Below are 13070 nucleotides of genomic sequence, written 5' to 3'. Positions count from 1 at the left end.
TCTAATTGTTCTTTGTAAGCTGAGCTGAAGATAACTTTTTTCCCAGTTTTGGAGGACTTTTCTAGTTCCTTAGCATTGTTGAACAGGCAGACATTGAGCAGCATTTTACCTTCTCCAAGGATGATGTCACAATATGAACAAAAGATGACTGAATTTAATAAATGGCTTAGTTTCTGGTATCATTCAAAGGGGGTGCAATATTTGTCATCATGGAAGGAGATGGTCAATAGACCATGCTGCTTTGTCACGGATGGTCTGTACCTCTCCCCTCTATGCTTTTGAATATTAGCTAAATCAATGACCTTGCCATAGTGCCTTTATTTATTAACTAAAACATTGTTCTCCACCATAGTGCCTATTTATATTAACTAAAACATTGTCCTCCCCCATAGTGCCTTTTTATATTAACTAAAACATTGTCCTCCCCCATAGTGCCTTTTTATGTTAAATAAAACACTGTCATCCACCATAGTGCTTGTTTATATTAACTAAAACATTGTCCTCCTCCCCATAGTGCCTTTTTATATTAACTAAAACATTGTCCTCCCCCACAGTGCCTTTTTATATTAACTAAAACATTGTCCTCCCCACAGTGCCTTTTTTATTAACTCAAACACTGTCCTCCTCCAAGTGCCTTTTTATATTAACAAAAACATTGTCCTGCCCCATAGTGCCTTTTTATATTAACTAAAACACTGTCCTCCCCATAATGCCTTTTTATATTAACTAAGACATTGTCCTCCCCATAGTGTCTTTTTATATTAACTAAAACATTGTCCACCCCCCATAGTGCCTTTTTATATCAAAGAAAACATTGTCCTCCACCACAGTGCCTTTTTATATTAACTAAAACATTGTCCACCCCCCATAGTGCCTTTTTATATCAAAGAAAACATTGTCCTCCCCCATAGTGCCTTTTTATATTACCTAAAAAATTGTCCTCCCCCATAGTGTCTTTTTATATCAACTAAAACACTGTCATCCCCTATACTGCCTTTTTATATTAACTACAACATTGCCCTCCTCCCCATAGTGCCTTTTTATATTAACTAAAATATTGTCCTCCCACATATTGCCTTTTTTTATTAACTAAAACATTGTCCTCCCCCTATAGTGCCTTTTTATATTAACTTAAACTCTGTTCTCCCCCATAGTGCCTTTTTATAAAAACAAAAATCTTGTCCTCCCTATAGTGCCTTTTTATATTAACTAAAACATTGTCCTCCCCATAGTGCCTTTTTATATTAACTAAAACACTGCCCTTCCCCCACAGTGCCTTTTTATATGAACTAAAGCATTGTCCTCCCCCCACAGTGCCTTTTTATATTACCTAAAACATTGTCCTCCCCTTATAGTTCCTTTTTATATTAACTTAAACTCTGTCCTCCCCCATAGTGCCTTTTTATAAAACCGAAAATGTTGTCCTCCCCATAGTGTCTTTTTATGATAACAAAAACATTGTCCTCCCCATAGTGCCATTTTACATCATCTAAAACATTGTTCTCCCCCATAGTGCCTTTTTATATTAACTAAAACATTGTCCTTCCCCACAGTGCATTTTTCTATTAACTAAAATATTGTCCTCCCCCTATAGTGCCTTTTTATATTAACTAAAACAATGTCTTCCCCCATAGTGCCTTCTTATATTAACTAAAACTTTGTCCTCCCCCATAGTGCCTTTTTATAAAAACTGAAACACTGTCCTCCCCATAGTGCCTTTTTATATTAACTAAAACATTGTTCTCTCCCACAGTGCCTTTTTATATTAACTAAAGCATTGTCCTCCCACACAGTGCATTTTTATATTAACTAAAACATTGTCCTCCCCTATATTGCCTTTTTATATTAACTAAAACACTGTCCTCCCCATAGTACCGTTTTATATTAAATAAAACATTGTCCTCCCCAATACTGCCTTTTAATATTAACTAAAACATTGTCCTCCCCATAGTGCCTTTTTATATTAACTAAAGCATTGTCCTCCCCATAGTGCCTTTTTATATTAACTAAAGCATTGTCCTCCCCATAGTGCCTTTTTATATTAACTAAAGCATTGTCCTCCCCATAGTGCCTTTTTATATTAACTAAAACATTGCCCTCCTCCATAGTGCCTTTTTATATGAACTAAAACACTGTCCTCCCCATAGTGCGTTTTTATATTAACAACAACGTTGTCCTCCCAGATAGTGCCTTTTTATATTAACTAAAACACTGTCCTCCCCCATAGTGCCGTTTTATATTAACTAAAACATTGTCCTCCCCCATAGTGCCTTTTTATATTAATTAAAACACTGTCCTCCCCACAGTGACTTTTTATATTTATTAAAACATTGTCCTCCCCATAGTGCCTCTTTATAAGTACAAAAACCTTGTCCTCCCCCCCATAGTGCCTTTTTAGGTTAACTAAAACATTGTCATCCACATAGTGCCTTTTTATGTTAACTAATACATTGCCTTCCCCTAGAGTGCCTTTTTACATTAACTAAAGCATTGTCCTCCCCCACAGTGCCTTTTTATATTAATCAAAACATTGTCCTCTCCTATATTGCCTTTTTATATTAACTAAAACATTTTCCTCCCTCATAGTGCCTTTTTATATTAAATAAAACATTGTCCTCCCCCATAGTGCCTTTTTATATCAACTGAAACATTGTCCACCCCTATAGTGCCTTTTTATATTAATTAAAACATTGTCCTCCCCCATAGTGCCTTTTTATATTAACTAAAACATTGTCCTCCCCATAATGCTTTTTATATTAACTAAAACATTGGCCTCTCCCATAGTGCCTTTTTACATTAACTAAAGCATTGTCCTCCCCCATAGTGCCTTTTTATATTAACTAAAACACTGTCCTGCCCCATAAGGCCTTTTTATATTAAATAAAACATTGTCCTCCCCCATAGTGCCTTCTTATATTAACTAAAACACTGTCCTCCCCATAGTGCCTTTTTAGAAAAACTAAAACACTGTCCTCCCCATAGTGCCTTTTTATATTAACTAAAACATTGTCCTCCCCATAGTGACTTTTTATATTAACTTAAACATTGTCCTCCCCCATACCGCCAACTAAAACACTGTCCTCCCCTATCATGCCTTTTTATATTAACTAAAACATTGTCCTCCCCATAGTGCCTTTTTACATTAACTAAAACATTGTCCTCCCCATAGTGCCTTTTTATATTAAATAAAACATTGTTCTCCCCCATAGTGCGTTTTTATATTAACTAAAACATTGTCTTCCCCCATAGTGCTTTTTATATAAACTAAAAATTGTCCTCCCCATAGTGTTTTTTTTATATCAACTAAAACACTGTCCTTCTCTATAGTGCCTTTTTATATTAACTACAACACTGTCCTCCTCCCCATAGTGCCTTTTTATATTAACTAAACCAATGTCTTCCCCATAGTGCCTTTTTATCATAACTAAAACATTGCCCCCATAGTGCCTTTTTACATTAACTAAACATTGTTCTCCCCCATAGTGCCTTTTTATACTAACTAAAACATTGTCCTTCCCCATAGTGCCTTTTTCTATTAGCTAAAACATTATTGTCCCCTATAGTGCCTTTTTATATTAACTAAAACATTGTCTTCCCCATACTGCCTTTTTATATTAACTAAAACATTGTCCTCCTCACAGTGCCTTTTTATACTAATTAAAACAATGTCCTCCCTATATTGCCTTTTTATATTAACTAAAACATTGTCCTCCCCCATAGTACATTTTTATATTAAATAAAACATTGTCCTCCCCATAGTGCCTTTTTATATTAACTAAAATATTGTCCTCCCATATAGTGCCTTTTTTATCAACTAAAACATTGTCCTCCACAATAGTGCCTTTTTATATTAACTAAAAAATTGTCCTACCCCATAGTGTTTTTTATATCAACTAAAACATTGTCCTCCCCTATAGTGCCTTTTTATATTAACTACAACATTGTACTCCTCCCCATAGTGAGTTTTTATATTAACTAAACATTGTCCTCCCGCATAGTGCCTTCTTATATTAACTAAAACACTGTCCTCCCCATAGTGCCTTTTTAGAAAAACTAAAACACTGTCCTCCCCATAGTGCCTTTTTATATTAACTAAAACGTTGTCCTCCCCATAGTGACTTTTTATATTAACTTAAACATTGTCCTCCCCCACAGTGCCAACTAAAACACTGTCCTCCCCTATCGTGCCTTTTTATATTAACTAAAAGATTGTTCTCCCCATAGTGTCTTTTCGTATTAACTTAAACATTGTCCTCCCCATAGTACCTTTTTATATTAAATAAAACATTGTCCTCCCCATAGTGCCTTTTCGTATTAACTTAAACATTGTCCTCCCCATAGTACCTTTTTATATTAAATAAAACATTGTCCTCCCCATAGTGCCTTTTTATATTAACTTAAACATTGTCCTCCCCCATAGTGCCAACTAAAACACTGTCCTCCCCTATCGTGCCTTTTTATATTAACTAAAAGATTGTTCTCCCCATAGTGTCTTTTTATATAAACTAAAACATTGTCCTCCCCATAGTGCCTTTTCGTATTAACTTAAACATTGTCCTCCCCATAGTGCCTTTTTATATTAACTAAAACAATGCCCCCCATAGTGCCTTTTTACATTAACTAAACATTGTTCTCCCCCATAGTGCCTTTTTATACTAACTAAAACATTGTCCTTCCCCATAGTGCCTTTTTCTATTAGCTAAAACATTATTGTCCCCCTATAGTGCCTTTTTATATTAACTAAAACATTGTCTTCCCCATAGTGCCTTTTTGTATTAACTTAAACATTGTCCTCCCCATAGTACCTTTTTATATTAAATAAAACATTGTCCTCCCCATAGTGCCTTTTTATATTAACTAAAACATTGCCCCCCCATAGTGCCTTTTTACATTAACTAAACATTGTTCTCCCCCATAGTGCCTTTTTATATTAACTAAAACATTGTCCTGTCCCATAGTGCCTTTTATATTAACTAAAAATTGTCCTCCCCATAGTGTTTTTTTTATATCAACTAAAACATTGTCCTTCCCTATAGTGCCTTTTTATACTAACTACAACATTGTCCTCCCCATAGTGCCTTTTTATATTTACTAAACCAATGTCCTCCCCATAGTGCCTTCTTATAATAACTAAAACATTGCCCCCCATAGTGCCTTTTTACATTAACTAAACATTGTTCTCCCCATAGTGCCTTTTTCTATTAACTAAAACATTGTCATCCCCCTATAGTGCCTTTTTATATTAACTAATACATTGTCCTCCCCCATAGTGCCTTTTTATAAAAACTAAAACATTGTCTTCCCCATAGTGCCTTTTTATATTAATTAAAACATTGTCCTCCCCATAGTGCCTTTTTATATTAACTAAAACATTGTCCTTCCCCATAGTGCCTTTTTCTATTAACTAAAACATTGTCGTCCACCTATAGTGCCTTTTTATACTAACTAAAACATTGTCCTCCCCCATAGTGCCAACTAAAATATTGTCCTCCCCTATCATGCCTTTTAATATTAACTAAAACATTGTCCTCCCCAAAGTGTCTTTTTATAATAACTAAAACATTGTCCTCCCACATAGTGCCTTTTTCTATTAACTAACACATTGTCATCCCCTAGTGTCTTTTTTATAACTAAAACATTGTCCTCCCACATAGTGCCCGCTTATATTAACTAAAACATTGTCCTCCCCCATAGTGCCTTTTTATGAAAACTAAAACACTGTCCTCCCCATAGTGCCTTTTTATATTAACTAAAACATTGTCATCCCCATAGTGCCTTTTTATATTAACTAAAACATTGTCCTCCCACTCAGTGACTTTTTATATTAACTAAAGCATTGTCCTCCCCCACAGTGCCTTTTTAATACTAATTAAAACAATGTCCTCCCCTATATTGCCTTTTTATATTAACAAAAACTTTGTCCTCCCCAATAGTAACTTTTTATATTAAATACAACATTGTCCTCCCCCATAGTGCCTTTTTATATTAACTAAAACATTGTCCTCCCCCATAGTGCCTTTTTAGAAAAACTAAAACACTGTCCTCCCCATAGTGCCTTTTTATATTAACTAAAACACTGTCCTCCCCATAGTAACTTTTTATATTAACTTAAACATTGTCCTCCCCCATAGTACCTTTTCGTATTAAAAAAGACATTGTCCTCCCCCATAGTGCCTTTTTATATTAACTAAAACATTGTCCTCCCCATAGTGCCAACTAAAACACTGTCCTCCCCTATCGTGCCTTTTTATATTAACTAAAAGATTGTCCTCCCCATAGTGTCTTTTTATATTAACTAAAACATTGTCCTCCCCATAGTGCCTTTTATATTAACTAAAAATTGTCCTCCCCATAGTGTTTTTTATATCAACTAAAACATTGTCCTTCCCTATTGTGCCTTTTTATATTAACTACAACATTGTCCTCCTCCCCATAGTGCCTTTTTATATTAACTAAACAGATGTCCTCCCCATAGTGCCTTTTTATAATAACTAAAACATTGCCCCCCCATAGTGCCTTTTAACATTAACTAAACATTGTTCTCCCCCCATAGTGCACTTTTATATTAACTATAAATTGTCCTTCCCCAAAGTGCCTTTTTCTATTAACTAAAACATTGTCATCCCCCTATAGTGCCATTTTATATTAACTAAAACATTGTCCTCCCACATAGTGCCTTCTTATATTAACTAAAACATTGTCCTCCCACATAGTGCCTTTTTATATTAACTAAAACATTGTCCTTTCCCACAGTGCCTTTTTATATTAACTAAACATTGTCCTTTCCCACAGTGCCTTTTTATATTAACTAAACATTGTCCTCTCCCATAGTGCCAACTAAAATATTGTCCTCCCCTATCGTGCTTTTTAATATTAACTAAAACATTGTCCTCCCCAAAGTGTCTTTTTATAATAACTAAAACATTGTCCTCCCACATAGTGCCTTTTTATATTTACTAAAACATTGTCCTCCCCATAGTGCATTTTTATATTAACTAAAACAATGTCCTTTCCCACAGTGCCTTTTTACATTAACTAAAACATTGTCCTCCCCCATAGTGCCAACTAAAATATTGTCCTCCCATATATTGCCTTTTTATATTAACTAAAACATTGTCCTCCCCATAGTGTCTTTTTATAATAACTAAAACACTGTCCTCCCACATAGTGCCTTTTTAAATTAACTAAAACACTGTCTTCCCCCATAGTGCCTTTTTATATCAACTAAAGCATTGTCCTCCCCCACAGTACCTTTTTATATTAATTAAAAAATTGCCCTCTCCTATATTGCCTTTTTATATTAACTAAAACACTGTCCTCCCCCACAATACTTTTTTATATTAAATAAAACATTGTCCTCCCCCATAGTGCCTTTTTATACTAACTAAATCATTGTACTCCCTCATAGTGCATTTTTGTAAAAACTAAAATTTTGTCCTCACCATAGTGCCTTTTTATATTAACTAAAACATTGTCCTCCCCATAGTGCCTTTTTATATTAACTAAAACATTGTCCTCCCCACAGTGCATTTTTATATTAACTAAAGCATTGTCCTCCCCCACAGTGCATTTTTATACTAATTAAAACAATGTCCTCCCCTATATTGCCTTTTTATCTTAACTAAAACATTGTCCTCCCCCATAGTACATTTTCATATTAAATAAAACATTGTCCTCCCCCATAGTGCCTTTTTATATTAATTAAAACATTGTCCTCCCCATAGTGCCTTTTTATATCAACTAAAACATTGTCCTCCCCTATAATGCCTTTTTATATTAACTACAACATTGTACACCTCCCCATAGTGAGTTTTTATATCAACTAAAACATTGTCCTCCCCTATAATGCCTTTTTATATTAACTACAACATTGTACTCCTCCCCATAGAGAGTTTTATATTAACTAAAACATTGTCCTCCCCCATAGTGCCTTCTTATATTAACTAAAACATTGTCCCCCCCATAGCGCCAACTAAAACACTGTCCTCCCCTATCATGCCTTTTTATATTAACTAAAAGATTGTCCTCCCCATAGTGTTTTTATATTAACTAAAACATTGTCCTCCCCATAGTGCCTTTTTATATTAACTTAAACATTGTCCTCCCCATAGTACCTTTTTATATTAAATAAAACATTGTTCTCCCCCACAGTGCGTTTTTATATTAACTAAAACATTGTCTTCCCCATAGTGCTTTTTTTATCAACTAAAACATTGTCCTGTCCCATAGTGCCTTTTATATTAACTAAAGAATGTCCTCCCCATAGTGTTTTTTTATATCAACTAAAACATTGTCCTTCCCTATCATGCCTTTTTATATTAACTACAACATTGTCCTCCTCCCCATAGTGCCTTTTTATATTAAAAATTGCGTTAAGCTACTCGCTTGTATTATTTTGTTCCGTGGGCTAAGGATCCAGTTTGTTTTTGCTTTTTTGGTCTTGGTTTGTTCTGCTTCCTTTGGTTTTCATATGGATACTGGAAGTCCTATTCGCCCTGGTACTACAAACTTACCTTCAGGAAATGGTCCTAATGACGGCAACGATAGTTTTGACATTCCGTCAATTCTCATGTCTCTCTCACAACGGCTTGATGTTTTGAATTCTCGCCTGGATTACCTTGACCGTAAAGATAACCATAGAGTGGCTACAATTATTCCTGGCACTTTGCAACATTTACACCAGCTTGATAACTCTTGTCTGCAAACTATTCCAGCTGGTCAACCCGTGGAACTTAAGAGGCCATCAGATGTTAATGCTTTACAAGCTGATGCCGACGGCCCCTTTAGAAGTGGGACTCATTTACCTCAATTTAATGGAAATAACAACATGGCTCCTAATTTGACATCTAGTGGTATTCCTTTGCTGGCTGATTGGATTGTTAATTTGGAAGCTTTCAAGTTCGTACAGGGCCCTCCCGGGGCACAAGCATTTGGTGATTCTTCTGGTTTACAAGGTACTTTGTCCACATTAACTGATAACTTAAAAACATTTGATAACAAATTATTGAAAATCAAAAAGTTTCAATTAGAAGTAGCATATTTACAACAATGCTTGAATGAGAACATTGTCCCTAAGGGGTTAAGAAATAATTTTTCACCTACAGGGTTGTTTTCAGAACCAGCTTTTCTTACTGATTTGACAGCTCTATTTGAGAGACAAGGAGCTCATTTAATGGAACTCATGATAAAGCATTATTCTAACGCTATCACAAGCTTGTCATCTGAAATTACAATTTTGGATAATGCTATCAAAATGGACATTGATTTTGTCCGTTATAAGTTATGACTACAATCGTATTTTTGTTAGTATTGATGCACTCCTTGTTAAACTAAAAGCGAACAAAACTAAGAAACTTGGTAGGGACAGACTAGCGTACCAACAATTCAATGCTTATCCCAAACTTAAAGATAGATCCAGCATGGCTACTTTGGTAGCTAGTAACCATAATACACCTAACACACAGCAGATCTCTGAGGCATTCGATGTAATTGATGAGGAAATAGATGGTGAATCAACACCTGGTCCTAGGCGTAGTAACAGAATTAAATCTGTTTATAACAACAACGCACCATCTCATCCTAATAGACTTGGTAATAACAGGAATAATAATATTTTTTTAGGGAATCGGAACAACTTCCAGCCTCAGAAAGGGAACAGGAAGCGTTACAATTGATTGAAATGGAAGATCATACAACTGGTGTGGGGTGTGGTTCTAAACCTCCTACCGTCCTTTCTAACAAGAAAGGGGATTTTCACGTTTACAATTTCTCAAGTGCTGTGCTGGATGATGACTTAGTCGAGCTTCTGTCGTTGGGGTACACCTTTGTCCCTACTAGTTACTGTAATTTAGCTAGAACAATGATTGATTTTAAATGTTTTGTCCGCAAACTCAATCTGAAGCTGTTGTTTAACAATTCCTGTCCTATTGATGAAACTCGTTTAAAACTTTCCAGTGTGTTCAACCCACCTTTACACCCTGGTCTGAACACTTTTGAAAGTATTTGTGAATTGGACTTTAGGCACCTGGTTTTTCCAAACAACTTTTTAGCTTCTACCGTTCAGAATTTTAACATCACTAAGGAACAAGCTTGGGCTTTGGACAACTTGAGTAAATTACCAGTCAGGGTCATCAAACCGGATAAAGGCGGTGGACTGGTGGTTTTTGACAATTCAGAGTATAATGAAAGAATGTCTGTTGTACTCAATTCTCCAGCCTATTCTGTCTCGTCCCTTAATGAAATGAATGTTACATATAAAAGAATTAGAGGCTATTTAAGGGATTTGTTTCTGTCTGGAAAAATAGACTTGGACACTTACAATTTTTTGGACATTAACTTCCCTAAAACACCTGTTATGTTTGGAATCCCCAAGATTCACAAAGACCTGGTGAATCCACCCATGAGAGCCTTAGTAGATGGCAGATCTTCGACACATCCTGCTGCCCGCTTGATTGATTCAATCCTTTCAAAGTATCTCAAATCCAACTCTTGGATATGCAAGGACTCTTGGATGTTTCTTAGTAACATCAACGCTATTGACTTCAGCCATTCTTTGAATTTCTTGACTATTGACGTGGTTGATCTCTATACGTCAATTCCTCATCAAGAAGCATTAGAATGGACTAGTAGTCTAATGAAGGAATTGAATGCTTCGCGTAATGAGATTGATGTTGTCTCAGAACTTTTGGACATCGTCCTTAGTTCCAATTTTTTCATCTTTGACAACCAATTTTTCTTACAAAAGCACGGCATCACCATGGGGTCTCCATATGGAGCAAGTGTAGCAAACTTTTTCATGGCTTATTGGGAGAAACATTTCCTTCTTAACCACCCTGTTTTTAAAGATTCCATCAGGTTCTACACTCGCTACCTTGATGACATCTTTATTCTTCTCCATGGTGATGACCACTTTGCTAACCAGCTAGTAGAGTTTATGAACTCCACCACTGAGTTTCTTAAATTTACATATCAATTTTCTTCACTGGCTATTGATTACTTGGATGTGAAGCTAGAGAAAAACACCATTCTCAACTCATTCCATTCTTCTATTTTCCGGAAACCGACTTATTGCAATTCTTTTTTGCATTTTAGTAGTCAACACCCTTATAAACAAAGACGATCTATTGTCAAAGGTCAGCTTGTCAGAGCAGCATGCATGTGTAGCTCTCTGGATGTTTTTCATAAGGAATGTTCCTTCTTGAAAAATTTATTTATCAACCGTGGTTACCCATCTGGTTTGATTGATGACCTCATTGAGGAAATTGCCCAAAAGAGACTTGTTGGCTTTTACAAACCTCTTCTCCATCACAATGTTCCTCATTTGCCTGATTCTATTCCAACTGATCACTCTATGGATGATCACTCTGCCTCTTCTGTTATAACTACATTAGAAACATCTTCTTCCAACTTCACACATAATTTCAAGATGAGTTTCATCACAACTTTTAACAGTAATTCGAAACATATTTGGCAGATTATCTGCAAGAATTGGCAACTTATCTCGGATAATCCTTTTTTGTTGGAAAAACTTGGTCCAAGACCTGTTGTTATTTACAAAAGAGGTAATAACTTAAAAGAGCTACTACAAAGGAACAGCACAACTGGCTCTTTCTCTAGATTAAAAGGCACATTCCCCTGTGGGGCATGTAACTGGTGTCATTTATTGAGAACTGGCAGTTCTGTCTCTGTTAGAAATAGAAAGTATGACATCCATTATAACATCAATTGTAATACTAAGTCCATAGTTTATGTAGCTCTGTGTGATTGCTGTCAAGCGTTTTATGTTGGTAAGACTGATCGCAAATTCAAAGAGCGCATTTACCAACATATTTATTCTATCAGGAATAACAAAATGGACAACGCACTGGCCAAACATATTTCGAGCACACCAGGCCACAGTTTCCATTTCATGGCAATTGATCATGTTCCAATTAACATCAGGGGAGGACCTACTTCTCTCCTTCTGGAGAATAGAGAGTTAGAATGGCAGCTTAAACTGAATGCTTTTTCTTTTCCTGGCCTGAATGAAAGCTGCAATATTGCCTGTGTTTTAAAACTTAAAAGCTACTTGAGATAATTATTTTTGGCTTAAAACTATAATGCAACACACATTACTTATTTTATATTTAACTTCTTATTTTTTAAGTTTCAATTTCCAGAAGATTTAATTCATTTATGCTATTCATAATTAAGTTTATTTTGTAATTATTTTAGATTTTTACTTGTGATAAAATAATTTATTTTTATTCTCATCTTAGAGTTGTTCTGATTTTATAATTTTTTTTACATATATAGGTCTATATGTATTGTAACTGGTATATTGCATTGTGTCCCTTTAATGAGTTTTCCCTCTTGTGTATTGTGATGTCATTATGACAACATTATTTAAATATCCATTTTAAAATCTGGCGCGTTTTGCTATTCTTTGCTCTAAAGAAGCAGCTGAATTACTCAGCAGCGAAAACGCATTTGTTTTTTTTTTAATAAAATTGCCTTAAGCTACTCGCTTGTATTAGTTTGTTCCGTGGGCTAAGGATCCAGTTTGTTTTTGCTTTTTTGGTCTTGGTTTGTTCTGCTGCCTTTTTATATTAACTAAAACAATGTCCTCCCCATAGTGCCTTTTTATGATAACTAAAACTGTGCCCTCCCCATAGTGCCTTTTTACATTAACTAAAGCACTGTTCTCCCCCATAGTGCCTTTTTATATTAACTAAAACACTGTCCTCCACTATAGTGCCTTTTTAGAAAAACTAAAACACTGTCCTCCCCATAGTGCCTTTTTATATTAACTAAAACATTGTGCTCCCCATAGTGCCTTTTTATATTAACTTAATCACTGTCCTCCCCATAGTACCTTTTTATATTAAATAAGACATTGTCCTCCCCCATAGTGCCTTTTTATATTAACTAACACAATGTCCTCCCACATAGTGCCAATTAAAACAGTGTCCTCCCCTATCGTGCCTTTTTATATTAACTACAACATTGTCCTCCTCCCCATAGTGCCTTTTTATATTAACTAAACCAATGTCCTCCCCATAGTGCCTTTTTATGATAACTAAAACATTGCC

General features: G+C 35.3%; 1 protein-coding gene across 1 annotated transcript in view; it reads left to right on the top strand.

Annotated features, from left to right (window-relative positions):
- Positions 1-13070, top strand: part of LOC122811266 (5-hydroxytryptamine receptor 7-like) — a 683025-nt gene that overhangs the window by 254764 nt on the left and 415191 nt on the right. The window lies entirely within an intron of this gene.

This window comes from Protopterus annectens, chromosome 9.part0 (assembly GCF_019279795.1).
Source record: "Protopterus annectens isolate FY-2018-M chromosome 9.part0, PAN1.0, whole genome shotgun sequence".
In the NCBI taxonomy this organism is placed as follows: domain Eukaryota; kingdom Metazoa; phylum Chordata; order Ceratodontiformes; family Protopteridae; genus Protopterus; species Protopterus annectens.
Note: the sequence above shows the minus strand (reverse complement) of the source record. Positions and strands in the feature narration are given on the sequence as shown.